The 26463-nt window shown below is 62.9% G+C and overlaps 17 non-coding genes across 17 annotated transcripts; 6 read left to right on the top strand and 11 right to left on the bottom strand.

The window, feature by feature from the left end:
- Window positions 1-3616: 3616 nt before the first annotated feature.
- TRNAE-CUC (transfer RNA glutamic acid (anticodon CUC)) lies at window positions 3617-3688 on the bottom strand. The gene has a single exon. It is a non-coding gene; the product is annotated as a tRNA-Glu (tRNA).
- Window positions 3689-3974: 286 nt separating this feature from the next.
- Window positions 3975-4046, bottom strand: TRNAG-UCC (transfer RNA glycine (anticodon UCC)). The gene has a single exon. It is a non-coding gene; the product is annotated as a tRNA-Gly (tRNA).
- A 608-nt stretch (window positions 4047-4654) lies between these two features.
- Window positions 4655-4726, bottom strand: TRNAD-GUC (transfer RNA aspartic acid (anticodon GUC)). Its single transcript has one exon. It is a non-coding gene; the product is annotated as a tRNA-Asp (tRNA).
- A 638-nt stretch (window positions 4727-5364) lies between these two features.
- Window positions 5365-5447, top strand: TRNAL-CAG (transfer RNA leucine (anticodon CAG)). The gene has a single exon. It is a non-coding gene; the product is annotated as a tRNA-Leu (tRNA).
- Window positions 5448-7108: 1661 nt separating this feature from the next.
- TRNAG-GCC (transfer RNA glycine (anticodon GCC)) lies at window positions 7109-7179 on the top strand. Its single transcript has one exon. It is a non-coding gene; the product is annotated as a tRNA-Gly (tRNA).
- Window positions 7180-11083: 3904 nt separating this feature from the next.
- TRNAE-CUC (transfer RNA glutamic acid (anticodon CUC)) lies at window positions 11084-11155 on the bottom strand. The gene has a single exon. It is a non-coding gene; the product is annotated as a tRNA-Glu (tRNA).
- Window positions 11156-11441: 286 nt separating this feature from the next.
- Window positions 11442-11513, bottom strand: TRNAG-UCC (transfer RNA glycine (anticodon UCC)). Its single transcript has one exon. It is a non-coding gene; the product is annotated as a tRNA-Gly (tRNA).
- Window positions 11514-12121: 608 nt separating this feature from the next.
- On the bottom strand, window positions 12122-12193 carry TRNAD-GUC (transfer RNA aspartic acid (anticodon GUC)). Its single transcript has one exon. It is a non-coding gene; the product is annotated as a tRNA-Asp (tRNA).
- A 638-nt stretch (window positions 12194-12831) lies between these two features.
- TRNAL-CAG (transfer RNA leucine (anticodon CAG)) lies at window positions 12832-12914 on the top strand. The gene has a single exon. It is a non-coding gene; the product is annotated as a tRNA-Leu (tRNA).
- Window positions 12915-14573: 1659 nt separating this feature from the next.
- TRNAG-GCC (transfer RNA glycine (anticodon GCC)) lies at window positions 14574-14644 on the top strand. Its single transcript has one exon. It is a non-coding gene; the product is annotated as a tRNA-Gly (tRNA).
- Window positions 14645-18534: 3890 nt separating this feature from the next.
- On the bottom strand, window positions 18535-18606 carry TRNAE-CUC (transfer RNA glutamic acid (anticodon CUC)). The gene has a single exon. It is a non-coding gene; the product is annotated as a tRNA-Glu (tRNA).
- Window positions 18607-18892: 286 nt separating this feature from the next.
- Window positions 18893-18964, bottom strand: TRNAG-UCC (transfer RNA glycine (anticodon UCC)). Its single transcript has one exon. It is a non-coding gene; the product is annotated as a tRNA-Gly (tRNA).
- Window positions 18965-19572: 608 nt separating this feature from the next.
- Window positions 19573-19644, bottom strand: TRNAD-GUC (transfer RNA aspartic acid (anticodon GUC)). The gene has a single exon. It is a non-coding gene; the product is annotated as a tRNA-Asp (tRNA).
- A 638-nt stretch (window positions 19645-20282) lies between these two features.
- Window positions 20283-20365, top strand: TRNAL-CAG (transfer RNA leucine (anticodon CAG)). Its single transcript has one exon. It is a non-coding gene; the product is annotated as a tRNA-Leu (tRNA).
- A 1651-nt stretch (window positions 20366-22016) lies between these two features.
- TRNAG-GCC (transfer RNA glycine (anticodon GCC)) lies at window positions 22017-22087 on the top strand. Its single transcript has one exon. It is a non-coding gene; the product is annotated as a tRNA-Gly (tRNA).
- A 3910-nt stretch (window positions 22088-25997) lies between these two features.
- On the bottom strand, window positions 25998-26069 carry TRNAE-CUC (transfer RNA glutamic acid (anticodon CUC)). Its single transcript has one exon. It is a non-coding gene; the product is annotated as a tRNA-Glu (tRNA).
- A 286-nt stretch (window positions 26070-26355) lies between these two features.
- TRNAG-UCC (transfer RNA glycine (anticodon UCC)) lies at window positions 26356-26427 on the bottom strand. The gene has a single exon. It is a non-coding gene; the product is annotated as a tRNA-Gly (tRNA).
- Window positions 26428-26463: the final 36 nt, after the last annotated feature.

Below are 26463 nucleotides of genomic sequence, written 5' to 3'. Positions count from 1 at the left end.
CGACGCATTTCACTTCACGGAACACCGCCAGGCACCACGGGCTTGCAGCCACTCGCCCCACCTCTTCTCTTCACAATTCACCGCCTCGACCTCTTTCTCTCTCTCTCTCTCTCTCTCTCTCTCTCTCTCTCTCTCTCCCCCTCGCTGGCTCCCCACATCCAGAAAATGATGCCATGGTTGCCCTTCCAGTAGGAAGGAAGTCGCGACTCCAGGGAGTAACTCATCACTTTCCCCTAGTTGGTCACACAGTCCTTAACGCGACCACACGAGTGTACGCGTGGCATGTGCACCGTCTATATTCACCGTGTTCCGGCTACTCCACACTCTCTCCCCTCATTCTGCCGGCACCACCACCGCCATGTGGCAACTCCCAACCTAACCCCAATCCACCACTTTAGTCGAGGAGGCTGCCTTGTTTCTCTCCCTCGGACCTCTTTTCATCTCAGCCCCAGACACCTGCCTGAGACGTGAATGTGCGTCCTGAAGACGGCTTATTTATGTCTCGGGTCCAGTTGCATTCGCTACCCTTTTGGGACGTGGGACGTGGCCTCCAGTCGCTCTGTCACGATGTCTCTCCCACCCTGGGCTGCTTGCCACCTCACCCCAGCCCCACTCCATACTCTGACCGCCCAGCCCAAGCAGCATCCCAGTCTCGCCGGCGCGGGTCCCCTTTGACCACACAGACTTCGTTCCTGCCCAGACCAACCGGCTGAAAATGTACTGTTCCCACCAGCCTTCAGGCTCAGCCCTCCCTCCCCCACCTTTGTCTCACCCCACCCGCCCTTTCACTCACACACACACACTGACACACACACACACACACACACTCACACACACTCTCTCTCTCTCACTCTCTTTCTCTGTCTCTCACTCTCTCTCTGTCTCTGTGTCTCTATCTCTCTGTCTCTCTCTCTGTCTCTGTCTCTATGTCTCTATCTCTCTGTCTCTCTCGCACAGCCAACTCTCCCTCTCGCCAGCCAACTCTCCCTCTCGCCGTCAATGCCCCTCTCTCAGACGACTCATGTCCCCCAGCCCTGGCCTCCTTCAGCCTCTTCAGACTCACGCCAGCTCCGCCACCAGCTGGGATCCCTCCGACCTATGGCATAGGCAGCCCGCGAGGTGCCCTAACGCCCCGGGCATCTGCACAACCTCCGTTTGACTGGACAGCCTCACTCCCAGACCTGGCCAGCCAGCCCTGTGCACCCCCTGGACACCCTGGACTCCTTCTTCCAGCTCCCAGCACGCGACATGCTTCTCTCCTTTCCTTGGTGTCAGCCCCTTGCCCCGGGCTAGGGTGGACGCCAGCCACGGGAACGGACACCTTCGTCCATCGCTGTCACCCACTGACATCCACCCACATCACGCTGGCAAGCAAGCCAGCCTCCCGTGGGGATGGCAAACATCTCTATCCCCGATAGGGTCTGGTCCCTGCAGGTGATCCGACTGTGCCAAGATCCCACGAATGACACGGGACAGGTTTGTGCAGTTGGTTGGACGTCTACTTTGCCCCTACAGAGGGGTTTTGGCAAGAAGTCGACTGACTTCTGCCATTGACCTGGGGAATCAGCCAAACGATAAGATCAATACGGGTTGAATAGAGGGTTGGAGAACTGGGCTCATCTGTGCTAAGGAGGGGATGGGCAAAAAGTCCCACAGCGAATCTTGGCGCTGGGGATAGGTACCATCTCCACATGTTCCTTGACATTTGGAGAGACGCTAGAGAGCGTAGGTCAGGCAATGGGAAGCAAACTTCGGCTAGAAGTCTATCAGGAACCCCAACCCCGCACATGCGCTTTGGTCAGCCTGGCCGTTGGGTTTTCCCCACGAACTGCTGCATCTCCACGCTTCAATGCCCGTGGCCAGGTTGGTCTGACTAATGGGACCTCTCAAGATTCATTTTCACATCCAGAATAGGCGAGAATCTCAAACCTGTCGACGGTGAGCGGGAGCATGTGTACGCACATGCACGTGTATGTTGCGGGAAGTCAGGGACCCCGAACGGAGGGAGCGGCTGGAGCTGCGGCAGAGGCACGTAAATTGTGAAGATTTCATTTCAATACGGACATTCATCAGTTCCCAAATAATGCTTTTATAATTTCTTACGCCTGTCTTTACTTTAATCTCTTAATCCTGTTATCTTCGTAAGCTGAGGATGTACGTCACCTCAGGACCGCTGTGACAATTGTGTTAACTCTACAAATTGATGGTAAAACATGTGTGTTTGAACAGCATGAAATCAGTGCACCTTGAAAAAGAATAGAATAACAGCGAGTTTTAGGGAACAGGGGAAGACAACGGTAAGGTCTGACTGCCTGCGAGGTCGGGCAGAAAGAGCCATATTTTTCTTCTTGCAGAGAGCCTATGAAGGACCTGCAGGTAGGGAAGATGTGGCTAAGACAACCTAAGTGTCCATCGGCCGGGAAATGGATTAACAAAAATGTGGCATATAGACACCATGGAATACTATTTGGCCACAGAAAAGAACGAAATCCTCTGGTCTGCAGCAACAGAGGCGGAGCTAAAGGTCACGATGGAACATCAAACGAGCCGGGCACAGAAAGACAGAGAGGGCGGGTTCTTACTCCAATCCTGGGAGCTCAAAATGTTCACCTTGTGGAGGTAGAGAGTAGAACGATAGACACCAGAGGCTGGAGAGGGTGTGTGGGTGACTGCGGTGAAGAGAGGTTGGTGAAATGGGTCCGAGCATGCGTTTGGATGGAGGGAATACGTTCCAATAACGTTCTACGGCGGAGCAGGGCGACTAGGGGTAACAACGACGTATTAGTGCTTGTTTCCGAAGAGCTCCTGGAAGACAGCACCTGAGATGCTCCCAACAGGTAGAGATGACAGATACCCACGGGATGGATGCCCTACATCCCCTCAGTTGACCATCGATCACTACGCGATGTACACGCGTTACCACGCGTCACAGGAATCCCATGGATATCACGTCCGCATGAAGAAAAACATAGTCATGCTGCCAGGGTGACCGTCGCAGCTCTGCCTCCCTAGCGCCATGGCCCGTGGTCTCGGCTCCTCAAGTTCCGCTGCCATTTCTACCAAAGCCGCTGACACCCGTGGAGCCCAATCACGGATCCCGCGCTCAGGGTCTGGCACGCCTTGGGAAAGCCAGTGCGCTTGCTGACATGAGTGGCTCTGGCGGGTGGCCCAACCATTAGGCGCAGATCCCCCGCAGCCGAGAGAGAAGTGGCCCGTCAGCCACTCGGCTTGGCTTGGCAGAAGCCGCTCCGCTCGAGAGTCCTGGCCCATTCCGCGGCCAGCCGAGAGTTCGAGGGTGGCGGCGGTGGTGGTGGTGGCGGGTCACCTGGCGGCCATGGGAGGAGAAAGCCTGACCTGGCCAGCGGGCTTTGCCGCTGAGAAAGAGTGGGAGCGAGGCGAGCACCTGACAAGGAAGGGCTGTGAAGCTGATGTTGCGAAGGTGGCGCCAGCGAGGCCAAAAGGAGGGATGGGTGAAGGTAGGCGGGGAGCGTTGGGGCGCACGTGGAAGCCGCGGGAGGTTGTGGCTGGGGCGCGGGAGAAGCGAGCGAGCCTGTTGGTCAAAAGGGGAGGTGTGAAGGGGCCTGGCAGTTGGCAGGCAGAGCCAAAGAAGGAAGGCTTCCCTGACCGGGAATCGAACCCGGGCGGCGGCGGTGAGAGCGCCGAATCCTAACCACTAGACCACCAGGGAGAGACGGCTTCCGGGCCCGGCTTGCGCCTCCTGGCCCCAGCGCCTCTGGCCCCAGCACTGGGCGTTACCTTGGCGCCTGTCCCCTGCTTCCGTTTAAAACAAACACCCGCAACCAGCCCCCGCGACGCCGGCGCCAACCGGCCTGCCCTCACGAGCAGCTCTGGCCCTGTTCGCAGCACACCCTCCAAACACCGCGCGCCTCCTTCCCGGGCGCACAGGCACGCAGCCACAGGCCAAGCTGCGACGCGAGCTCCGCGACGGGGACCTCCGCAAAAGGTCCGCCCGCTGCGTTGGCCGGGAATCGAACCCGGGTCAACTGCTTGGAAGGCAGCTATGCTCACCACTATACCACCAACGCCACACGGCGCGGGCAGCCCCGCCACGCCGGCCCGGGGCTCCCACCAGCGCGCCGCCGACGCCCGGGGCAGCCCGGCCCCGACGCCCGGTCCGTCCGCCCGCCCGCAGCTCCGCGCTGCCGCGGCCCCGCCAAAGGCCACCCCGCGCCCCACCGGTGCAAGGCCAGCGCGGCTGCCCCGTTCCGCCCGCCTGCCTCTGGGGGCGCTCTCGCTCCCTCGCCGCCCCGGGCCGCCAGAGCCCTTCCCCACCAGGTGCCCGGCGGGGACACGGCCGGCGCCGACGGGGTCCCCACTCCTCCTCCTCCCACCGGGCGCCGGGCCCTGTGCCTCGCAGAAAGCCTCTTCCGGCACCCACTTTGGGCCGGCAGCTCTCTGGGCGCCGTGGGGGCCAGAGGAGGCCGCCCGGCTGCGGCGACCAAGCCGCGGGCGAGAAGAAAAGGTAGGAGGCCAAGGGGACCCAGGAGGCCCAGGGGGCCCAGAGGGCCCAGGGGGCCAAGGGGCCAGGCAGGCCAGGCCCGAGATGGCGCCCTGCGACTAGCTGGAGGGCGGAGGAAGGAGAAGGAGGGCCCTCAGGCTGGGTCCGAGGCGGCGGCCCAAAAAGCACGGCTGCCTCCCCGTCGGGGAATCGAACCCCGGTCTCCCGCGTGACAGGCGGGGATACTCACCACTATACTAACGAGGACGACGGCGACGGTCGCCGGGACGCCAGACCCCACTCCGACCGCGGACGCCTAGCCCTGCCTTGATCCCCTCCCCCGACGGCAGGGGCCGGGCGCGTGCTCGCCTTCCACCCGCCACCCGCCACCCGCCACCCGCCACACGCCACCCGTCACCTGCCACCCGCCCCCCGCCACCGTTGGCACGACCTACCCCGACACCCAACAAAGCACCCTGCGATCCCGCTGGGACCCGGAGCCGGAGCCGGACCCCGACAGGTACCGGAGCGGCGTGGAACCTCCCCGTGCGCCCTGCCTGCTGTCTCCAAGGCGGGGATCGCGCCGGGGCAGGAAGAGGCCGGGCGAAACAGTCGGGCCGCTGCTCCTAGGACGCGGTGGGCGCACGCCCTGCGGGGTTCGGCGAGCGGAGGCGCGGGGGCTGGGGCGTGCGGCGGCGGCGGCGGCCGGCCGGACGCGGACCCCTTGGGTCCGGGGTGGGGACGCGGGGGCGTCCACGCCAACGCCAGCCGGCTCCGTTCACTTGGCGCCCGCTCCGCCCGCGCGGTCCGTCGGTTGCGCACCGAGCCCAGACAGGCGCCGGCCAAGGGCGCAGGCGTTCGCGCCGGGTCCCAGCCATGCCAGCGGCGACGCGCCCCGGCGCGCCGTCAGGATGGCCGAGCGGTCTAAGGCGCTGCGTTCAGGTCGCAGTCTCCCCTGGAGGCGTGGGTTCGAATCCCACTCCTGACAAGCCGACCTTTTGGCCCGCCCGCCGGAGGGCAACGCCCATGGCAACCCTGGAGCACCTTTGGCCGCTTCCTGCCTTGAGCCCTTGCCCGCTCTGCAGACTCCAGCCCCCTTGAAGCAAGCCTCCAAAACGCCGCCGCTTCTCAGGCACGTCCGTTCTTCCTGCCCACCCGCCGGCTGTCGCAGAAACAGCCCAGGACCATGCGCCAGCGCCCGCGACCCTCTACCAATTGCCCTTCGGACAGACGCCCTCCCCACCACCTCACACGCCCTCTTCCCTGGCCCCACACACAGCGAGCGACCGCGACCACCTTCCACGCTCTTCCCTGCCTATCTCCTCCGCCCGCCTTCTCCTCACTCGCCCAAACAGACACAGCCCAGATTCTTCCCCTATTCCTCCTTTTCCCTCCTTCCTCCCACCGGCCTCCGCCCACCGCCCACCGCCTTGAATCGCCGCTGCGCTGCCCAGAGGCGTCCTGGCCTGCACAGCCCGCCCGGTTTCACCCTCCAACTTCTGACCGCTGAACAGCAGCGAGCGACTCGCTCGTGGAGCCGCACACACGTCTCCCACCAGAGAGGCACGCCATCCAACATCCTGTCCTTTCCTCCGACCCCTCGGACCCCGGCCGCGCATTCCATTCTCCCGACACCCTAGCCAGGTCGCCGATCCCACCTCGCTACCTGTGCTCCCTTCCCGCTAACACCTGCCTGCCGACCCACCTGCAGCCCGGACGCCTGCCGGCCAGAGGCAGCGGGAACCCTGCACACAGCCTGGCAGGCGAGTCCAAACCCGGAAAGACAGCCCACGAGGAATCACGAGCGGAAGCCCTAGATCCCCGTCACCCGCCCACAAACGCCTGGCCCCGCCGGGACCAGCTGTGCGCCACAGCGCATCCCCACGCGGGAAGCCGCGGCCTGGGCCGTCCCAGCCCACCCAGCGCGCCTTCTCCAGGGTCAGCCAGCTGCGGCTCTGCCGAAGCGCTCCTCCGCTCCTTTCTCGCGCTAAAGCCTCCCTACCAGCCCAGGGGGCCGGACCCCAAGTGCGAGCCGGTGGCGTGGGTCAGAGCGCAGGAGCGAGGCGCCCACGGACCTGGTCTGCGTTTCTGAGCCGCACGCCACGGCTGCGAGACCCGTTCCCCATCGCCGCCCCCGCTCGCTGACACACCACCCCCCACCCCACCCCCACCTGCAGGTGACACAACTGAGAAGGCCGGTCCGGCGGGGGGGGGGGGGGGGAGGGGAGGGAGAAAAACATCCCCCAAAAGAAACAAACAAACAATCAAACAAAAACAAAACACAAAAACTTTGGGTCTGTGCCGGGGATCCGCGCTCAGCAAGGCCCGCCACAGCAAACCTGCCCACACGGGCATTCGGGCGCGGGCCACGGCTGGTCCTTCCCCTGGAGACCCCGGCGGGCAGTCTCTCGACCCTGGGCGGCAGAGAAAGCGCAAGATGGGACCAGTCGGCCTCTCTCCCTCGGCTCTCCCTCCGCGCCCCGCCTCAGGTCCCTCGACGTGACGAGAGCCTCCCCTTCTGCTCGCCCCATCGGGCCAGCCTCTCGTGGACGCTCCAATAGGACGGAAGCCCACGGCAGGCTGTGACCAGTGAGCGGCGGCTGGTGGCGAGTTCCGCTGTGCCAGCTTCCGTTGGCGCTTGCCATCGGTGCATGGGTGGTTCAGTGGTAGAATTCTCGCCTGCCACGCGGGAGGCCCGGGTTCGATTCCCGGCCCATGCAGCACGCCCTCCCATTTTGGTGCTGCAGCAGCACCAAGGCGTAGCTGCGCTCGCCTCTGCCGCCTCCTTACACTCGGGGCGCGCGAGCGAGTCCGGCACCGGCTGCGCTCCCACGCGCGACGGCCCTCTGCCCTTTCTTCCGTGCCTCTCTCGACTGACTTAGGGATGAGCCTACCCCCCCGCACCCACACAGCTTGGTGACAACAACCCCTCCAAACAAGAGAGCGCGCCAGACACCAGAACTTGGCAGCCTCCTGGTCCTGTTTCTCTTCATTGCCCTGCCACCGCCTCTGCCCGACGCATTTCACTTCACGGAACACCGCCAGGCACCACGGGCTTGCAGCCACTCGCCCCACCTCTTCTCTTCACAATTCACCGCCTCGACCTCTTTCTCTCTCTCTCTCTCTCTCTCTCTCTCTCTCCCCCCCTCGCTGGCTCCCCACATCCAGAAAATGATGCCATGGTTGCCCTTCCAGTAGGAAGGAAGTCGCGACTCCAGGGAGTAACTCATCACTTTCCCCTAGTTGGTCACACAGTCCTTAACGCGACCACACGAGTGTACGCGTGGCATGTGCACCGTCTATATTCACCGTGTTCCGGCTACTCCACACTCTCTCCCCTCATTCTGCCGGCACCACCACCGCCATGTGGCAACTCCCAACCTAACCCCAATCCACCACTTTAGTCGAGGAGGCTGCCTTGTTTCTCTCCCTCGGACCTCTTTTCATCTCAGCCCCAGACACCTGCCTGAGACGTGAATGTGCGTCCTGAAGACGGCTTATTTATGTCTCGGGTCCAGTTGCATTCGCTACCCTTTTGGGACGTGGGACGTGGCCTCCAGTCGCTCTGTCACGATGTCTCTCCCACCCTGGGCTGCTTGCCACCTCACCCCAGCCCCACTCCATACTCTGACCGCCCAGCCCAAGCAGCATCCCAGTCTCGCCGGCGCGGGTCCCCTTTGACCACACAGACTTCGTTCCTGCCCAGACCAACCGGCTGAAAATGTACTGTTCCCACCAGCCTTCAGGCTCAGCCCTCCCTCCCCCACCTTTGTCTCACCCCACCCGCCCTTTCACTCACACACACACACTGACACACACACACACACACACACACTCACACACACTCTCTCTCTCTCACTCTCTTTCTCTGTCTCTCACTCTCTCTCTGTCTCTGTGTCTCTATCTCTCTGTCTCTCTCTCTGTCTCTGTCTCTATGTCTCTATCTCTCTGTCTCTCTCGCACAGCCAACTCTCCCTCTCGCCAGCCAACTCTCCCTCTCGCCGTCAATGCCCCTCTCTCAGACGACTCATGTCCCCCAGCCCTGGCCTCCTTCAGCCTCTTCAGACTCACGCCAGCTCCGCCACCAGCTGGGATCCCTCCGACCTATGGCATAGGCAGCCCGCGAGGTGCCCTAACGCCCCGGGCATCTGCACAACCTCCGTTTGACTGGACAGCCTCACTCCCAGACCTGGCCAGCCAGCCCTGTGCACCCCCTGGACACCCTGGACTCCTTCTTCCAGCTCCCAGCACGCGACATGCTTCTCTCCTTTCCTTGGTGTCAGCCCCTTGCCCCGGGCTAGGGTGGACGCCAGCCACGGGAACGGACACCTTCGTCCATCGCTGTCACCCACTGACATCCACCCACATCACGCTGGCAAGCAAGCCAGCCTCCCGTGGGGATGGCAAACATCTCTATCCCCGATAGGGTCTGGTCCCTGCAGGTGATCCGACTGTGCCAAGATCCCACGAATGACACGGGACAGGTTTGTGCAGTTGGTTGGACGTCTACTTTGCCCCTACAGAGGGGTTTTGGCAAGAAGTCGACTGACTTCTGCCATTGACCTGGGGAATCAGCCAAACGATAAGATCAATACGGGTTGAATAGAGGGTTGGAGAACTGGGCTCATCTGTGCTAAGGAGGGGATGGGCAAAAAGTCCCACAGCGAATCTTGGCGCTGGGGATAGGTACCATCTCCACATGTTCCTTGACATTTGGAGAGACGCTAGAGAGTGTAGGTCAGGCAATGGGAAGCAAACTTCGGCTAGAAGTCTATCAGGAACCCCAACCCCGCACATGCGCTTTGGTCAGCCTGGCCGTTGGGTTTTCCCCACGAACTGCTGCATCTCCACGCTTCAATGCCCGTGGCCAGGTTGGTCTGACTAATGGGACCTCTCAAGATTCATTTTCACATCCAGAATAGGCGAGAATCTCAAACCTGTCGACGGTGAGCGGGAGCATGTGTACGCACATGCACGTGTATGTTGCGGGAAGTCAGGGACCCCGAACGGAGGGAGCGGCTGGAGCTGCGGCAGAGGCACGTAAATTGTGAAGATTTCATTTCAATACGGACATTCATCAGTTCCCAAATAATGCTTTTATAATTTCTTACGCCTGTCTTTACTTTAATCTCTTAATCCTGTTATCTTCGTAAGCTGAGGATGTACGTCACCTCAGGACCGCTGTGACAATTGTGTTAACTCTACAAATTGATGGTAAAACATGTGTGTTTGAACAGCATGAAATCAGTGCACCTTGAAAAAGAATAGAATAACAGCGAGTTTTAGGGAACAGGGGAAGACAACGGTAAGGTCTGACTGCCTGCGAGGTCGGGCAGAAAGAGCCATATTTTTCTTCTTGCAGAGAGCCTATGAAGGACCTGCAGGTAGGGAAGATGTGGCTAAGACAACCTAAGTGTCCATCGGCCGGGAAATGGATTAACAAAAATGTGGCATATAGACACCATGGAATACTATTTGGCCACAGAAAAGAACGAAATCCTCTGGTCTGCAGCAACAGAGGCGGAGCTAAAGGTCACGATGGAACATCAAACGAGCCGGGCACAGAAAGACAGAGAGGGCGGGTTCTTACTCCAATCCTGGGAGCTCAAAATGTTCACCTTGTGGAGGTAGAGAGTAGAACGATAGACACCAGAGGCTGGAGAGGGTGTGTGGGTGACTGCGGTGAAGAGAGGTTGGTGAAATGGGTCCGAGCATGCGTTTGGATGGAGGGAATACGTTCCAATAACGTTCTACGGCGGAGCAGGGCGACTAGGGGTAACAACGACGTATTAGTGCTTGTTTCCGAAGAGCTCCTGGAAGACAGCACCTGAGATGCTCCCAACAGGTAGAGATGACAGATACCCACGGGATGGATGCCCTACATCCCCTCAGTTGACCATCGATCACTACGCGATGTACACGCGTTACCACGCGTCACAGGAATCCCATGGATATCACGTCCGCATGAAGAAAAACATAGTCATGCTGCCAGGGTGACCGTCGCAGCTCTGCCTCCCTAGCGCCATGGCCCGTGGTCTCGGCTCCTCAAGTTCCGCTGCCATTTCTACCAAAGCCGCTGACACCCGTGGAGCCCAATCACGGATCCCGCGCTCAGGGTCTGGCACGCCTTGGGAAAGCCAGTGCGCTTGCTGACATGAGTGGCTCTGGCGGGTGGCCCAACCATTAGGCGCAGATCCCCCGCAGCCGAGAGAGAAGTGGCCCGTCAGCCACTCGGCTTGGCTTGGCAGAAGCCGCTCCGCTCGAGAGTCCTGGCCCATTCCGCGGCCAGCCGAGAGTTCGAGGGTGGCGGCGGTGGTGGTGGTGGCGGGTCACCTGGCGGCCATGGGAGGAGAAAGCCTGACCTGGCCAGCGGGCTTTGCCGCTGAGAAAGAGTGGGAGCGAGGCGAGCACCTGACAAGGAAGGGCTGTGAAGCTGATGTTGCGAAGGTGGCGCCAGCGAGGCCAAAAGGAGGGATGGGTGAAGGTAGGCGGGGAGCGTTGGGGCGCACGTGGAAGCCGCGGGAGGTTGTGGCTGGGGCGCGGGAGAAGCGAGCGAGCCTGTTGGTCAAAAGGGGAGGTGTGAAGGGGCCTGGCAGTTGGCAGGCAGAGCCAAAGAAGGAAGGCTTCCCTGACCGGGAATCGAACCCGGGCGGCGGCGGTGAGAGCGCCGAATCCTAACCACTAGACCACCAGGGAGAGACGGCTTCCGGGCCCGGCTTGCGCCTCCTGGCCCCAGCGCCTCTGGCCCCAGCACTGGGCGTTACCTTGGCGCCTGTCCCCTGCTTCCGTTTAAAACAAACACCCGCAACCAGCCCCCGCGACGCCGGCGCCAACCGGCCTGCCCTCACGAGCAGCTCTGGCCCTGTTCGCAGCACACCCTCCAAACACCGCGCGCCTCCTTCCCGGGCGCACAGGCACGCAGCCACAGGCCAAGCTGCGACGCGAGCTCCGCGACGGGGACCTCCGCAAAAGGTCCGCCCGCTGCGTTGGCCGGGAATCGAACCCGGGTCAACTGCTTGGAAGGCAGCTATGCTCACCACTATACCACCAACGCCACACGGCGCGGGCAGCCCCGCCACGCCGGCCCGGGGCTCCCACCAGCGCGCCGCCGACGCCCGGGGCAGCCCGGCCCCGACGCCCGGTCCGTCCGCCCGCCCGCAGCTCCGCGCTGCCGCGGCCCCGCCAAAGGCCACCCCGCGCCCCACCGGTGCAAGGCCAGCGCGGCTGCCCCGTTCCGCCCGCCTGCCTCTGGGGGCGCTCTCGCTCCCTCGCCGCCCCGGGCCGCCAGAGCCCTTCCCCACCAGGTGCCCGGCGGGGACACGGCCGGCGCCGACGGGGTCCCCACTCCTCCTCCTCCCACCGGGCGCCGGGCCCTGTGCCTCGCAGAAAGCCTCTTCCGGCACCCACTTTGGGCCGGCAGCTCTCTGGGCGCCGTGGGGGCCAGAGGAGGCCGCCCGGCTGCGGCGACCAAGCCGCGGGCGAGAAGAAAAGGTAGGAGGCCAAGGGGACCCAGGAGGCCCAGGGGGCCCAGAGGGCCCAGGGGGCCAAGGGGCCAGGCAGGCCAGGCCCGAGATGGCGCCCTGCGACTAGCTGGAGGGCGGAGGAAGGAGAAGGAGGGCCCTCAGGCTGGGTCCGAGGCGGCGGCCCAAAAAGCACGGCTGCCTCCCCGTCGGGGAATCGAACCCCGGTCTCCCGCGTGACAGGCGGGGATACTCACCACTATACTAACGAGGACGACGGCGACGGTCGCCGGGACGCCAGACCCAACTCCGACCGCGGACGCCTAGCCCTGCCTTGATCCCCTCCCCCGACGGCAGGGGCCGGGCGCGTGCTCGCCTTCCACCCGCCACCCGCCACCCGCCACCCGCCACACGCCACCCGTCACCTGCCACCCGCCCCCCGCCACCGTTGGCACGACCTACCCCGACACCCAACAAAGCACCCTGCGATCCCGCTGGGACCCGGAGCCGGAGCCGGACCCCGACAGGTACCGGAGCGGCGTGGAACCTCCCCGTGCGCCCTGCCTGCTGTCTCCAAGGCGGGGATCGCGCCGGGGCAGGAAGAGGCCGGGCGAAACAGTCGGGCCGCTGCTCCTAGGACGCGGTGGGCGCACGCCCTGCGGGGTTCGGCGAGCGGAGGCGCGGGGGCTGGGGCGTGCGGCGGCGGCGGCGGCCGGCCGGACGCGGACCCCTTGGGTCCGGGGTGGGGACGCGGGGGCGTCCACGCCAACGCCAGCCGGCTCCGTTCACTTGGCGCCCGCTCCGCCCGCGCGGTCCGTCGGTTGCGCACCGAGCCCAGACAGGCGCCGGCCAAGGGCGCAGGCGTTCGCGCCGGGTCCCAGCCATGCCAGCGGCGACGCGCCCCGGCGCGCCGTCAGGATGGCCGAGCGGTCTAAGGCGCTGCGTTCAGGTCGCAGTCTCCCCTGGAGGCGTGGGTTCGAATCCCACTCCTGACAAGCCGACCTTTTGGCCCGCCCGCCGGAGGGCAACGCCCATGGCAACCCTGGAGCACCTTTGGCCGCTTCCTGCCTTGAGCCCTTGCCCGCTCTGCAGACTCCAGCCCCCTTGAAGCAAGCCTCCAAAACGCCGCCGCTTCTCAGGCACGTCCGTTCTTCCTGCCCACCCGCCGGCTGTCGCAGAAACAGCCCAGGACCATGCGCCAGCGCCCGCGACCCTCTACCAATTGCCCTTCGGACAGACGCCCTCCCCACCACCTCACACGCCCTCTTCCCTGGCCCCACACACAGCGAGCGACCGCGACCACCTTCCACGCTCTTCCCTGCCTATCTCCTCCGCCCGCCTTCTCCTCACTCGCCCAAACAGACACAGCCCAGATTCTTCCCCTATTCCTCCTTTTCCCTCCTTCCTCCCACCGGCCTCCGCCCACCGCCCACCGCCTTGAATCGCCGCTGCGCTGCCCAGAGGCGTCCTGGCCTGCACAGCCCGCCCGGTTTCACCCTCCAACTTCTGACCGCTGAACAGCAGCGAGCGACTCGCTCGTGGAGCCGCACACACGTCTCCCACCAGAGAGGCACGCCATCCAACATCCTGTCCTTTCCTCCGACCCCTCGGACCCCGGCCGCGCATTCCATTCTCCCGACACCCTAGCCAGGTCGCCGATCCCACCTCGCTACCTGTGCTCCCTTCCCGCTAACACCTGCCTGCCGACCCACCTGCAGCCCGGACGCCTGCCGGCCAGAGGCAGCGGGAACCCTGCACACAGCCTGGCAGGCGAGTCCAAACCCGGAAAGACAGCCCACGAGGAATCACGAGCGGAAGCCCTAGATCCCCGTCACCCGCCCACAAACGCCTGGCCCCGCCGGGACCAGCTGTGCGCCACAGCGCATCCCCACGCGGGAAGCCGCGGCCTGGGCCGTCCCAGCCCACCCAGCGCGCCTTCTCCAGGGTCAGCCAGCTGCGGCTCTGCCGAAGCGCTCCTCCGCTCCTTTCTCGCGCTAAAGCCTCCCTACCAGCCCAGGGGGCCGGACCCCAAGTGCGAGCCGGTGGCGTGGGTCAGAGCGCAGGAGCGAGGCGCCCACGGACCTGGTCTGCGTTTCTGAGCCGCACGCCACGGCTGCGAGACCCGTTCCCCATCGCCGCCCCCGCTCGCTGACACACCACCCCCCACCCCACCCCCACCTGCAGGTGACACAACTGAGAAGGCCGGTCCGGCGGGGGGGGGGGGGGAGGGGAGGGAGAAAAACATCCCCCAAAAGAAACAAACAAACAATCAAACAAAAACAAAACACAAAAACTTTGGGTCTGTGCCGGGGATCCGCGCTCAGCAAGGCCCGCCACAGCAAACCTGCCCACACGGGCATTCGGGCGCGGGCCACGGCTGGTCCTTCCCCTGGAGACCCCGGCGGGCAGTCTCTCGACCCTGGGCGGCAGAGAAAGCGCAAGATGGGACCAGTCGGCCTCTCTCCCTCGGCTCTCCCTCCGCGCCCCGCCTCAGGTCCCTCGACGTGACGAGAGCCTCCCCTTCTGCTCGCCCCATCGGGCCAGCCTCTCGTGGACGCTCCAATAGGACGGAAGCCCACGGCAGGCTGTGACCAGTGAGCGGCGGCTGGTGGCGAGTTCCGCTGTGCCAGCTTCCGTTGGCGCTTGCCATCGGTGCATGGGTGGTTCAGTGGTAGAATTCTCGCCTGCCACGCGGGAGGCCCGGGTTCGATTCCCGGCCCATGCAGCACGCCCTCCCATTTTGGTGCTGCAGCAGCACCAAGGCGTAGCTGCGCTCGCCTCTGCCGCCTCCTTACACTCGGGGCGCGCGAGCGAGTCCGGCACCGGCTGCGCTCCCACGCGCGACGGCCCTCTGCCCTTTCTTCCGTGCCTCTCTCGACTGACTTAGGGATGAGCCTACCCCCCCGCACCCACACAGCTTGGTGACAACAACCCCTCCAAACACGAGAGCGCGCCAGACACCAGAACTTGGCAGCCTCCTGGTCCTGTTTCTCTTCATTGCCCTGCCACCGCCTCTGCCCGACGCATTTCACTTCACGGAACACCGCCAGGCACCACGGGCTTGCAGCCACTCGCCCCACCTCTTCTCTTCACAATTCACCGCCTCGACCTCTTTCTCTCTCTCTCTCTCTCTCTCCCCCTCGCTGGCTCCCCACATCCAGAAAATGATGCCATGGTTGCCCTTCCAGTAGGAAGGAAGTCGCGACTCCAGGGAGTAACTCATCACTTTCCCCTAGTTGGTCACACAGTCCTTAACGCGACCACACGAGTGTACGCGTGGCATGTGCACCGTCTATATTCACCGTGTTCCGGCTACTCCACACTCTCTCCCCTCATTCTGCCGGCACCACCACCGCCATGTGGCAACTCCCAACCTAACCCCAATCCACCACTTTAGTCGAGGAGGCTGCCTTGTTTCTCTCCCTCGGACCTCTTTTCATCTCAGCCCCAGACACCTGCCTGAGACGTGAATGTGCGTCCTGAAGACGGCTTATTTATGTCTCGGGTCCAGTTGCATTCGCTACCCCTTTGGGACGTGGGACGTGGCCTCCAGTCGCTCTGTCACGATGTCTCTCCCACCCTGGGCTGCTTGCCACCTCACCCCAGCCCCACTCCATACTCTGACCGCCCAGCCCAAGCAGCATCCCAGTCTCGCCGGCGCGGGTCCCCTTTGACCACACAGACTTCGTTCCTGCCCAGACCAACCGGCTGAAAATGTACTGTTCCCACCAGCCTTCAGGCTCAGCCCTCCCTCCCCCACCTTTGTCTCACCCCACCCGCCCTTTCACTCACACACACACACTGACACACACACACACACACACACTCACACACTCTCTCTCTCTCTCACTCTCTTTCTCTGTCTCTCACTCTCTCTCTGTCTCTGTGTCTCTATCTCTCTGTCTCTCTCTCTGTCTCTGTCTCTATGTCTCTATCTCTCTGTCTCTCTCGCACAGCCAACTCTCCCTCTCGCCAGCCAACTCTCCCTCTCGCCGTCAATGCCCCTCTCTCAGACGACTCATGTCCCCCAGCCCTGGCCTCCTTCAGCCTCTTCAGACTCACGCCAGCTCCGCCACCAGCTGGGATCCCTCCGACCTATGGCATAGGCAGCCCGCGAGGTGCCCTAACGCCCCGGGCATCTGCACAACCTCCGTTTGACTGGACAGCCTCACTCCCAGACCTGGCCAGCCAGCCCTGTGCACCCCCTGGACACCCTGGACTCCTTCTTCCAGCTCCCAGCACGCGACATGCTTCTCTCCTTTCCTTGGTGTCAGCCCCTTGCCCCGGGCTAGGGTGGACGCCAGCCACGGGAACGGACACCTTCGTCCATCGCTGTCACCCACTGACATCCACCCACATCACGCTGGCAAGCAAGCCAGCCTCCCGTGGGGATGGCAAACATCTCTATCCCCGATAGGGTCTGGTCCCTGCAGGTGATCCGACTGTGCCAAGATCCCACGAATGACACGGGACAGGTTTGTGCAGTTGGTTGGACGTCTACTTTGCCCCTACAGAGGGGTTTTGGCAAGAAGTCGACTGACTTCTGCCATTGACCTGGGGAATCAGCCAAACGATAAGATCAATACGGGTTGAATAGAGGGTTGGAGAACTGGGCTCATCTGTGCTAAGGAGGGGATGGGCAAAAAGTCCCACAGCGAATCTTGGCGCTGGGGATAGGTACCATCTCCACATGTTCCTTGACATTTGGAGAGACGCTAGAGAGCGTAGGTCAGGCAATGGGAAGCAAACTTCGGCTAGAAGTCTATCAGGAACCCCAACCCCGCACATGCGCTTTGGTCAGCCTGGCCGTTGGGTTTTCCCCACGAACTGCTGCATCTCCACGCTTCAATGCCCGTGGCCAGGTTGGTCTGACTAATGGGACCTCTCAAGATTCATTTTCACATCCAGAATAGGCGAGAATCTCAAACCTGTCGACGGTGAGCGGGAGCATGTGTACGCACATGCACGTGTGTGTTGCGGGAAGTCAGGGACCCCGAACGGAGGGAGCGGCTGGAGCTGCGGCAGAGGCACGTAAATTGTGAAGATTTCATTTCAATACGGACATTCATCAGTTCCCAAATAATGCTTTTATAATTTCTTACGCCTGTCTTTACTTTAATCTCTTAATCCTGTTATCTTCGTAAGCTGAGGATGTACGTCACCTCAGGACCGCTGTGACAATTGTGTTAACTCTACAAATTGATGGTAAAACATGTGTGTTTGAACAGCATGAAATCAGTGCACCTTGAAAAAGAATAGAATAACAGCGAGTTTTAGGGAACAGGGGAAGACAACGGTAAGGTCTGACTGCCTGCGAGGTCGGGCAGAAAGAGCCATATTTTTCTTCTTGCAGAGAGCCTATGAAGGACCTGCAGGTAGGGAAGATGTGGCTAAGACAACCTAAGTGTCCATCGGCCGGGAAATGGATTAACAAAAATGTGGCATATAGACACCATGGAATACTATTTGGCCACAGAAAAGAACGAAATCCTCTGGTCTGCAGCAACAGAGGCGGAGCTAAAGGTCACGATGGAACATCAAACGAGCCGGGCACAGAAAGACAGAGAGGGCGGGTTCTTACTCCAATCCTGGGAGCTCAAAATGTTCACCTTGTGGAGGTAGAGAGTAGAACGATAGACACCAGAGGCTGGAGAGGGTGTGTGGGTGACTGCGGTGAAGAGAGGTTGGTGAAATGGGTCCGAGCATGCGTTTGGATGGAGGGAATACGTTCCAATAACGTTCTACGGCGGAGCAGGGCGACTAGGGGTAACAACGACGTATTAGTGCTTGTTTCCGAAGAGCTCCTGGAAGACAGCACCTGAGATGCTCCCAACAGGTAGAGATGACAGATACCCACGGGATGGATGCCCTACATCCCCTCAGTTGACCATCGATCACTACGCGATGTACACGCGTTACCACGCGTCACAGGAATCCCATGGATATCACGTCCGCATGAAGAAAAACATAGTCATGCTGCCAGGGTGACCGTCGCAGCTCTGCCTCCCTAGCGCCATGGCCCGTGGTCTCGGCTCCTCAAGTTCCGCTGCCATTTCTACCAAAGCCGCTGACACCCGTGGAGCCCAATCACGGATCCCGCGCTCAGGGTCTGGCACGCCTTGGGAAAGCCAGTGCGCTTGCTGACATGAGTGGCTCTGGCGGGTGGCCCAACCATTAGGCGCAGATCCCCCGCAGCCGAGAGAGAAGTGGCCCGTCAGCCACTCGGCTTGGCTTGGCAGAAGCCGCTCCGCTCGAGAGTCCTGGCCCATTCCGCGGCCAGCCGAGAGTTCGAGGGTGGCGGCGGTGGTGGTGGTGGCGGGTCACCTGGCGGCCATGGGAGGAGAAAGCCTGACCTGGCCAGCGGGCTTTGCCGCTGAGAAAGAGTGGGAGCGAGGCGAGCACCTGACAAGGAAGGGCTGTGAAGCTGATGTTGCGAAGGTGGCGCCAGCGAGGCCAAAAGGAGGGATGGGTGAAGGTAGGCGGGGAGCGTTGGGGCGCACGTGGAAGCCGCGGGAGGTTGTGGCTGGGGCGCGGGAGAAGCGAGCGAGCCTGTTGGTCAAAAGGGGAGGTGTGAAGGGGCCTGGCAGTTGGCAGGCAGAGCCAAAGAAGGAAGGCTTCCCTGACCGGGAATCGAACCCGGGCCGCGGCGGTGAGAGCGCCGAATCCTAACCACTAGACCACCAGGGAGAGACGGCTTCCGGGCCCGGCTTGCGCCTCCTGGCCCCAGCGCCTCTGGCCCCAGCACTGGGCGTTACCTTGGCGCCTGTCCCCTGCTTCCGTTTAAAACAAACACCCGCAACCAGCCCCCGCGACGCCGGCGCCAACCGGCCTGCCCTCACGAGCAGCTCTGGCCCTGTTCGCAGCACACCCTCCAAACACCGCGCGCCTCCTTCCCGGGCGCACAGGCACGCAGCCACAGGCCAAGCTGCGACGCGAGCTCCGCGACGGGGACCTCCGCAAAAGGTCCGCCCGCTGCGTTGGCCGGGAATCGAACCCGGGTCAACTGCTTGGAAGGCAGCTATGCTCACCACTATACCACCAACGCCACACGGCGCGGGCAGCCCCGCCACGCCGGCCCGGGGCTCCCACCAGCGCGCCGCCGACGCCCGGGGCAGCCCGGCCCCGACGCCCGGTCCGTCCGCCCGCCCGCAGCTCCGCGCTGCCGCGGCCCCGCCAAAGGCCACCCCGCGCCCCACCGGTGCAAGGCCAGCGCGGCTGCCCCGTTCCGCCCGCCTGCCTCTGGGGGCGCTCTCGCTCCCTCGCCGCCCCGGGCCGCCAGAGCCCTTCCCCACCAGGTGCCCGGCGGGGACACGGCCGGCGCCGACGGGGTCCCCACTCCTCCTCCTCCCACCGGGCGCCGGGCCCTGTGCCTCGCAGAAAGCCTCTTCCGGCACCCACTTTGGGCCGGCAGCTCTCTGGGCGCCGTGGGGGCCAGAGGAGGCCGCCCGGCTGCGGCGACCAAGCCGCGGGCGAGAAGAAAAGGTAGGAGGCCAAGGGGACCCAGGAGGCCCAGGGGGCCCAGAGGGCCCAGGGGGCCAAGGGGCCAGGCAGGCCAGGCCCGAGATGGCGCCCTGAGACTAGCTGGAGGGCGGAGGAAGGAGAAGGAGGGCCCTCAGGCTGGGTCCGAGGCGGCGGCCCAAAAAGCACGGCTGCCTCCCCGTCGGGGAATCGAACCCCGGTCTCCCGCGTGACAGGCGGGGATACTCACCACTATACTAACGAGGACGACGGCGACGGTCGCCGGGACGCCAGACCCCACTCCGACCGCGGACGCCTAGCCCTGCCTTGATCCCCTCCCCCGACGGCAGGGGCCGGGCGCGTGCTCGCCTTCCACCCGCCACCCGCCACCCGCCACCCGCCACACGCCACCCGTCACCTGCCACCCGCCCCCCGCCACCGTTGGCACGACCTACCCCGACACCCAACAAAGCACCCTGCGATCCCGCTGGGACCCGGAGCCGGAGCCGGACCCCGACAGGTACCGGAGCGGCGTGGAACCTCCCCGTGCGCCCTGCCTGCTGTCTCCAAGGCGGGGATCGCGCCGGGGCAGGAAGAGGCCGGGCGAAACAGTCGGGCCGCTGCTCCTAGGACGCGGTGGGCGCACGCCCTGCGGGGTTCGGCGAGCGGAGGCGCGGGGGCTGGGGCGTGCGGCGGCGGCGGCGGCCGGCCGGACGCGGACCCCTTGGGTCCGGGGTGGGGACGCGGGGGCGTCCACGCCAACGCCAGCCGGCTCCGTTCACTTGGCGCCCGCTCCGCCCGCGCGGTCCGTCGGTTGCGCACCGAGCCCAGACAGGCGCCGGCCAAGGGCGCAGGCGTTCGCGCCGGGTCCCAGCCATGCCAGCGGCGACGCGCCCCGGCGCGCCGTCAGGATGGCCGAGCGGTCTAAGGCGCTGCGTTCAGGTCGCAGTCTCCCCTGGAGGCGTGGGTTCGAATCCCACTCCTGACAAGCCGACCTTTTGGCCCGCCCGCCGGAGGGCAACGCCCATGGCAACCCTGGAGCACCTTTGGCCGCTTCCTGCCTTGAGCCCTTGCCCGCTCTGCAGACTCCAGCCCCCTTGAAGCAAGCCTCCAAAACGCCGCCGCTTCTCAGGCACGTCCGTTCTTCCTGCCCACCCGCCGGCTGTCGCAGAAACAGCCCAGGACCATGCGCCAGCGCCCGCGACCCTCTACCAATTGCCCTTCGGACAGACGCCCTCCCCACCACCTCACACGCCCTCTTCCCTGGCCCCACACACAGCGAGCGACCGCGACCACCTTCCACGCTCTTCCCTGCCTATCTCCTCCGCCCGCCTTCTCCTCACTCGCCCAAACAGACACAGCCCAGATTCTTCCCCTATTCCTCCTTTTCCCTCCTTCCTCCCACCGGCCTCCGCCCACCGCCCACCGCCTTGAATCGCCGCTGCGCTGCCCAGAGGCGTCCTGGCCTGCACAGCCCGCCCGGTTTCACCCTCCAACTTCTGACCGCTGAACAGCAGCGAGCGACTCGCTCGTGGAGCCGCACACACGTCTCCCACCAGAGAGGCACGCCATCCAACATCCTGTCCTTTCCTCCGACCCCTCGGACCCCGGCCGCGCATTCCATTCTCCCGACACCCTAGCCAGGTCGCCGATCCCACCTCGCTACCTGTGCTCCCTTCCCGCTAACACCTGCCTGCCGACCCACCTGCAGCCCGGACGCCTGCCGGCCAGAGGCAGCGGGAACCCTGCACACAGCCTGGCAGGCGAGTCCAAACCCGGAAAGACAGCCCACGAGGAATCACGAGCGGAAGCCCTAGATCCCCGTCACCCGCCCACAAACGCCTGGCCCCGCCGGGACCAGCTGTGCGCCACAGCGCATCCCCACGCGGGAAGCCGCGGCCTGGGCCGTCCCAGCCACACCCAGCGCGCCTTCTCCAGGGTCAGCCAGCTGCGGCTCTGCCGAAGCGCTCCTCCGCTCCTTTCTCGCGCTAAAGCCTCCCTACCAGCCCAGGGGGCCGGACCCCAAGTGCGAGCCGGTGGCGTGGGTCAGAGCGCAGGAGCGAGGCGCCCACGGACCTGGTCTGCGTTTCTGAGCCGCACGCCACGGCTGCGAGACCCGTTCCCCATCGCCGCCCCCGCTCGCTGACACACCACCCCCCCCCACCTGCAGGTGACACAACTGAGAAGGCCGGTCCGGCGGGGGGGGGGGGGAGGGGAGGGGGAAAAACATCCCCCAAAAGAAACAAACAAACAATCAAACAAAAACAAAACACAAAAACTTTGGGTCTGTGCCGGGGATCCGCGCTCAGCAAGGCCCGCCACAGCAAACCTGCCCACACGGGCATTCGGGCGCGGGCCACGGCTGGTCCTTCCCCTGGAGACCCCGGCGGGCAGTCTCTCGACCCTGGGCGGCAGAGAAAGCGCAAGATGGGACCAGTCGGCCTCTCTCCCTCGGCTCTCCCTCCGCGCCCCGCCTCAGGTCCCTCGACGTGACGAGAGCCTCCCCTTCTGCTCGCCCCATCGGGCCAGCCTCTCGTGGACGCTCCAATAGGACGGAAGCCCACGGCAGGCTGTGACCAGTGAGCGGCGGCTGGTGGCGAGTTCCGCTGTGCCAGCTTCCGTTGGCGCTTGCCATCGGTGCATGGGTGGTTCAGTGGTAGAATTCTCGCCTGCCACGCGGGAGGCCCGGGTTCGATTCCCGGCCCATGCAGCACGCCCTCCCATTTTGGTGCTGCAGCAGCACCAAGGCGTAGCTGCGCTCGCCTCTGCCGCCTCCTTACACTCGGGGCGCGCGAGCGAGTCCGGCACCGGCTGCGCTCCCACGCGCGACGGCCCTCTGCCCTTTCTTCTGTGCCTCTCTCGACTGACTTAGGGATGAGCCTACCCCCCCGCACCCACACAGCTTGGTGACAACAACCCCTCCAAACACGAGAGCGTGCCAGACACCAGAACTTGGCAGCCTCCTGGTCCTGTTTCTCTTCATTGCCCTGCCACCGCCTCTGCCCGACGCATTTCACTTCACGGAACACCGCCAGGCACCACGGGCTTGCAGCCACTCGCCCCACCTCTTCTCTTCACAATTCACCGCCTCGACCTCTTTCTCTCTCTCTCTCTCTCTCTCTCTCTCTCTCTCTCTCCCCCTCGCTGGCTCCCCACATCCAGAAAATGATGCCATGGTTGCCCTTCCAGTAGGAAGGAAGTCGCGACTCCAGGGAGTAACTCATCACTTTCCCCTAGTTGGTCACACAGTCCTTAACGCGACCACACGAGTGTACGCGTGGCATGTGCACCGTCTATATTCACCGTGTTCTGGCTACTCCACACTCTCTCCCCTCATTCTGCCGGCACCACCACCGCCATGTGGCAACTCCCAACCTAACCCCAATCCACCACTTTAGTCGAGGAGGCTGCCTTGTTTCTCTCCCTCGGACCTCTTTTCATCTCAGCCCCAGACACCTGCCTGAGACGTGAATGTGCGTCCTGAAGACGGCTTATTTATGTCTCGGGTCCAGTTGCATTCGCTACCCTTTTGGGACGTGGGACGTGGCCTCCAGTCGCTCTGTCACGATGTCTCTCCCACCCTGGGCTGCTTGCCACCTCACCCCAGCCCCACTCCATACTCTGACCGCCCAGCCCAAGCAGCATCCCAGTCTCGCCGGCGCGGGTCCCCTTTGACCACACAGACTTCGTTCCTGCCCAGACCAACCGGCTGAAAATGTACTGTTCCCACCAGCCTTCAGGCTCAGCCCTCCCTCCCCCACCTTTGTCTCACCCCACCCGCCCTTTCACTCACACACACACACTGACACACACACACACACACACACACACTCACACACTCTCTCTCTCTCTCACTCTCTTTCTCTGTCTCTCACTCTCTCTCTGTCTCTGTGTCTCTATCTCTCTGTCTCTCTCTCTGTCTCTGTCTCTATGTCTCTATCTCTCTGTCTCTCTCGCACAGCCAACTCTCCCTCTCGCCAGCCAACTCTCCCTCTTGCCGTCAATGCCCCTCTCTCAGACGACTCATGTCCCCCAGCCCTGGCCTCCTTCAGCCTCTTCAGACTCACGCCAGCTCCGCCACCAGCTGGGATCCCTCCGACCTATGGCATAGGCAGCCCGCGAGGTGCCCTAACGCCCCGGGCATCTGCACAACCTCCGTTTGACTGGACAGCCTCACTCCCAGACCTGGCCAGCCAGCCCTGTGCACCCCCTGGACACCCTGGACTCCTTCTTCCAGCTCCCAGCACGCGACATGCTTCTCTCCTTTCCTTGGTGTCAGCCCCTTGCCCCGGGCTAGGGTGGACGCCAGCCACGGGAACGGACACCTTCGTCCATCGCTGTCACCCACTGACATCCACCCACATCACGCTGGCAAGCAAGCCAGCCTCCCGTGGGGATGGCAAACATCTCTATCCCCGATAGGGTCTGGTCCCTGCAGGTGATCCGACTGTGCCAAGATCCCACGAATGACACGGGACAGGTTTGTGCAGTTGGTTGGACGTCTACTTTGCCCCTACAGAGGGGTTTTGGCAAGAAGTCGACTGACTTCTGCCATTGACCTGGGGAATCAGCCAAACGATAAGATCAATACGGGTTGAATAGAGGGTTGGAGAACTGGGCTCATCTGTGCTAAGGAGGGGATGGGCAAAAAGTCCCACAGCGAATCTTGGCGCTGGGGATAGGTACCATCTCCACATGTTCCTTGACATTTGGAGAGACGCTAGAGAGCGTAGGTCAGGCAATGGGAAGCAAACTTCGGCTAGAAGTCTATCAGGAACCCCAACCCCGCACATGCGCTTTGGTCAGCCTGGCCGTTGGGTTTTCCCCACGAACTGCTGCATCTCCACGCTTCAATGCCCGTGGCCAGGTTGGTCTGACTAATGGGACCTCTCAAGATTCATTTTCACATCCAGAATAGGCGAGAATCTCAAACCTGTCGACGGTGAGCGGGAGCATGTGTACGCACATGCACGTGTGTGTTGCGGGAAGTCAGGGACCCCGAACGGAGGGAGCGGCTGGAGCTGCGGCAGAGGCACGTAAATTGTGAAGATTTCATTTCAATACGGACATTCATCAGTTCCCAAATAATGCTTTTATAATTTCTTACGCCTGTCTTTACTTTAATCTCTTAATCCTGTTATCTTCGTAAGCTGAGGATGTACGTCACCTCAGGACCGCTGTGACAATTGTGTTAACTCTACAAATTGATGGTAAAACATGTGTGTTTGAACAGCATGAAATCAGTGCACCTTGAAAAAGAATAGAATAACAGCGAGTTTTAGGGAACAGGGGAAGACAACGGTAAGGTCTGACTGCCTGCGAGGTCGGGCAGAAAGAGCCATATTTTTCTTCTTGCAGAGAGCCTATGAAGGACCTGCAGGTAGGGAAGATGTGGCTAAGACAACCTAAGTGTCCATCGGCCGGGAAATGGATTAACAAAAATGTGGCATATAGACACCATGGAATACTATTTGGCCACAGAAAAGAACGAAATCCTCTGGTCTGCAGCAACAGAGGCGGAGCTAAAGGTCACGATGGAACATCAAACGAGCCGGGCACAGAAAGACAGAGAGGGCGGGTTCTTACTCCAATCCTGGGAGCTCAAAATGTTCACCTTGTGGAGGTAGAGAGTAGAACGATAGACACCAGAGGCTGGAGAGGGTGTGTGGGTGACTGCGGTGAAGAGAGGTTGGTGAAATGGGTCCGAGCATGCGTTTGGATGGAGGGAATACGTTCCAATAACGTTCTACGGCGGAGCAGGGCGACTAGGGGTAACAACGACGTATTAGTGCTTGTTTCCGAAGAGCTCCTGGAAGACAGCACCTGAGATGCTCCCAACAGGTAGAGATGACAGATACCCACGGGATGGATGCCCTACATCCCCTCAGTTGACCATCGATCACTACGCGATGTACACGCGTTACCACGCGTCACAGGAATCCCATGGATATCACGTCCGCATGAAGAAAAACATAGTCATGCTGCCAGGGTGACCGTCGCAGCTCTGCCTCCCTAGCGCCATGGCCCGTGGTCTCGGCTCCTCAAGTTCCGCTGCCATTTCTACCAAAGCCGCTGACACCCGTGGAGCCCAATCACGGATCCCGCGCTCAGGGTCTGGCACGCCTTGGGAAAGCCAGTGCGCTTGCTGACATGAGTGGCTCTGGCGGGTGGCCCAACCATTAGGCGCAGATCCCCCGCAGCCGAGAGAGAAGTGGCCCGTCAGCCACTCGGCTTGGCTTGGCAGAAGCCGCTCCGCTCGAGAGTCCTGGCCCATTCCGCGGCCAGCCGAGAGTTCGAGGGTGGCGGCGGTGGTGGTGGTGGCGGGTCACCTGGCGGCCATGGGAGGAGAAAGCCTGACCTGGCCAGCGGGCTTTGCCGCTGAGAAAGAGTGGGAGCGAGGCGAGCACCTGACAAGGAAGGGCTGTGAAGCTGATGTTGCGAAGGTGGCGCCAGCGAGGCCAAAAGGAGGGATGGGTGAAGGTAGGCGGGGAGCGTTGGGGCGCACGTGGAAGCCGCGGGAGGTTGTGGCTGGGGCGCGGGAGAAGCGAGCGAGCCTGTTGGTCAAAAGGGGAGGTGTGAAGGGGCCTGGCAGTTGGCAGGCAGAGCCAAAGAAGGAAGGCTTCCCTGACCGGGAATCGAACCCGGGCCGCGGCGGTGAGAGCGCCGAATCCTAACCACTAGACCACCAGGGAGAGACGGCTTCCGGGCCCGGCTTGCGCCTCCTGGCCCCAGCGCCTCTGGCCCCAGCACTGGGCGTTACCTTGGCGCCTGTCCCCTGCTTCCGTTTAAAACAAACACCCGCAACCAGCCCCCGCGACGCCGGCGCCAACCGGCCTGCCCTCACGAGCAGCTCTGGCCCTGTTCGCAGCACACCCTCCAAACACCGCGCGCCTCCTTCCCGGGCGCACAGGCACGCAGCCACAGGCCAAGCTGCGACGCGAGCTCCGCGACGGGGACCTCCGCAAAAGGTCCGCCCGCTGCGTTGGCCGGGAATCGAACCCGGGTCAACTGCTTGGAAGGCAGCTATGCTCACCACTATACCACCAACGCCACACGGCGCGGGCAGCCCCGCCACGCCGGCCCGGG

This window comes from Pan troglodytes, chromosome 1, assembly GCF_028858775.2.
Source record: "Pan troglodytes isolate AG18354 chromosome 1, NHGRI_mPanTro3-v2.0_pri, whole genome shotgun sequence".
Lineage (NCBI taxonomy): Eukaryota > Metazoa > Chordata > Mammalia > Primates > Hominidae > Pan > Pan troglodytes.
This window is presented reverse-complemented; position numbering and strand designations above follow the sequence as displayed.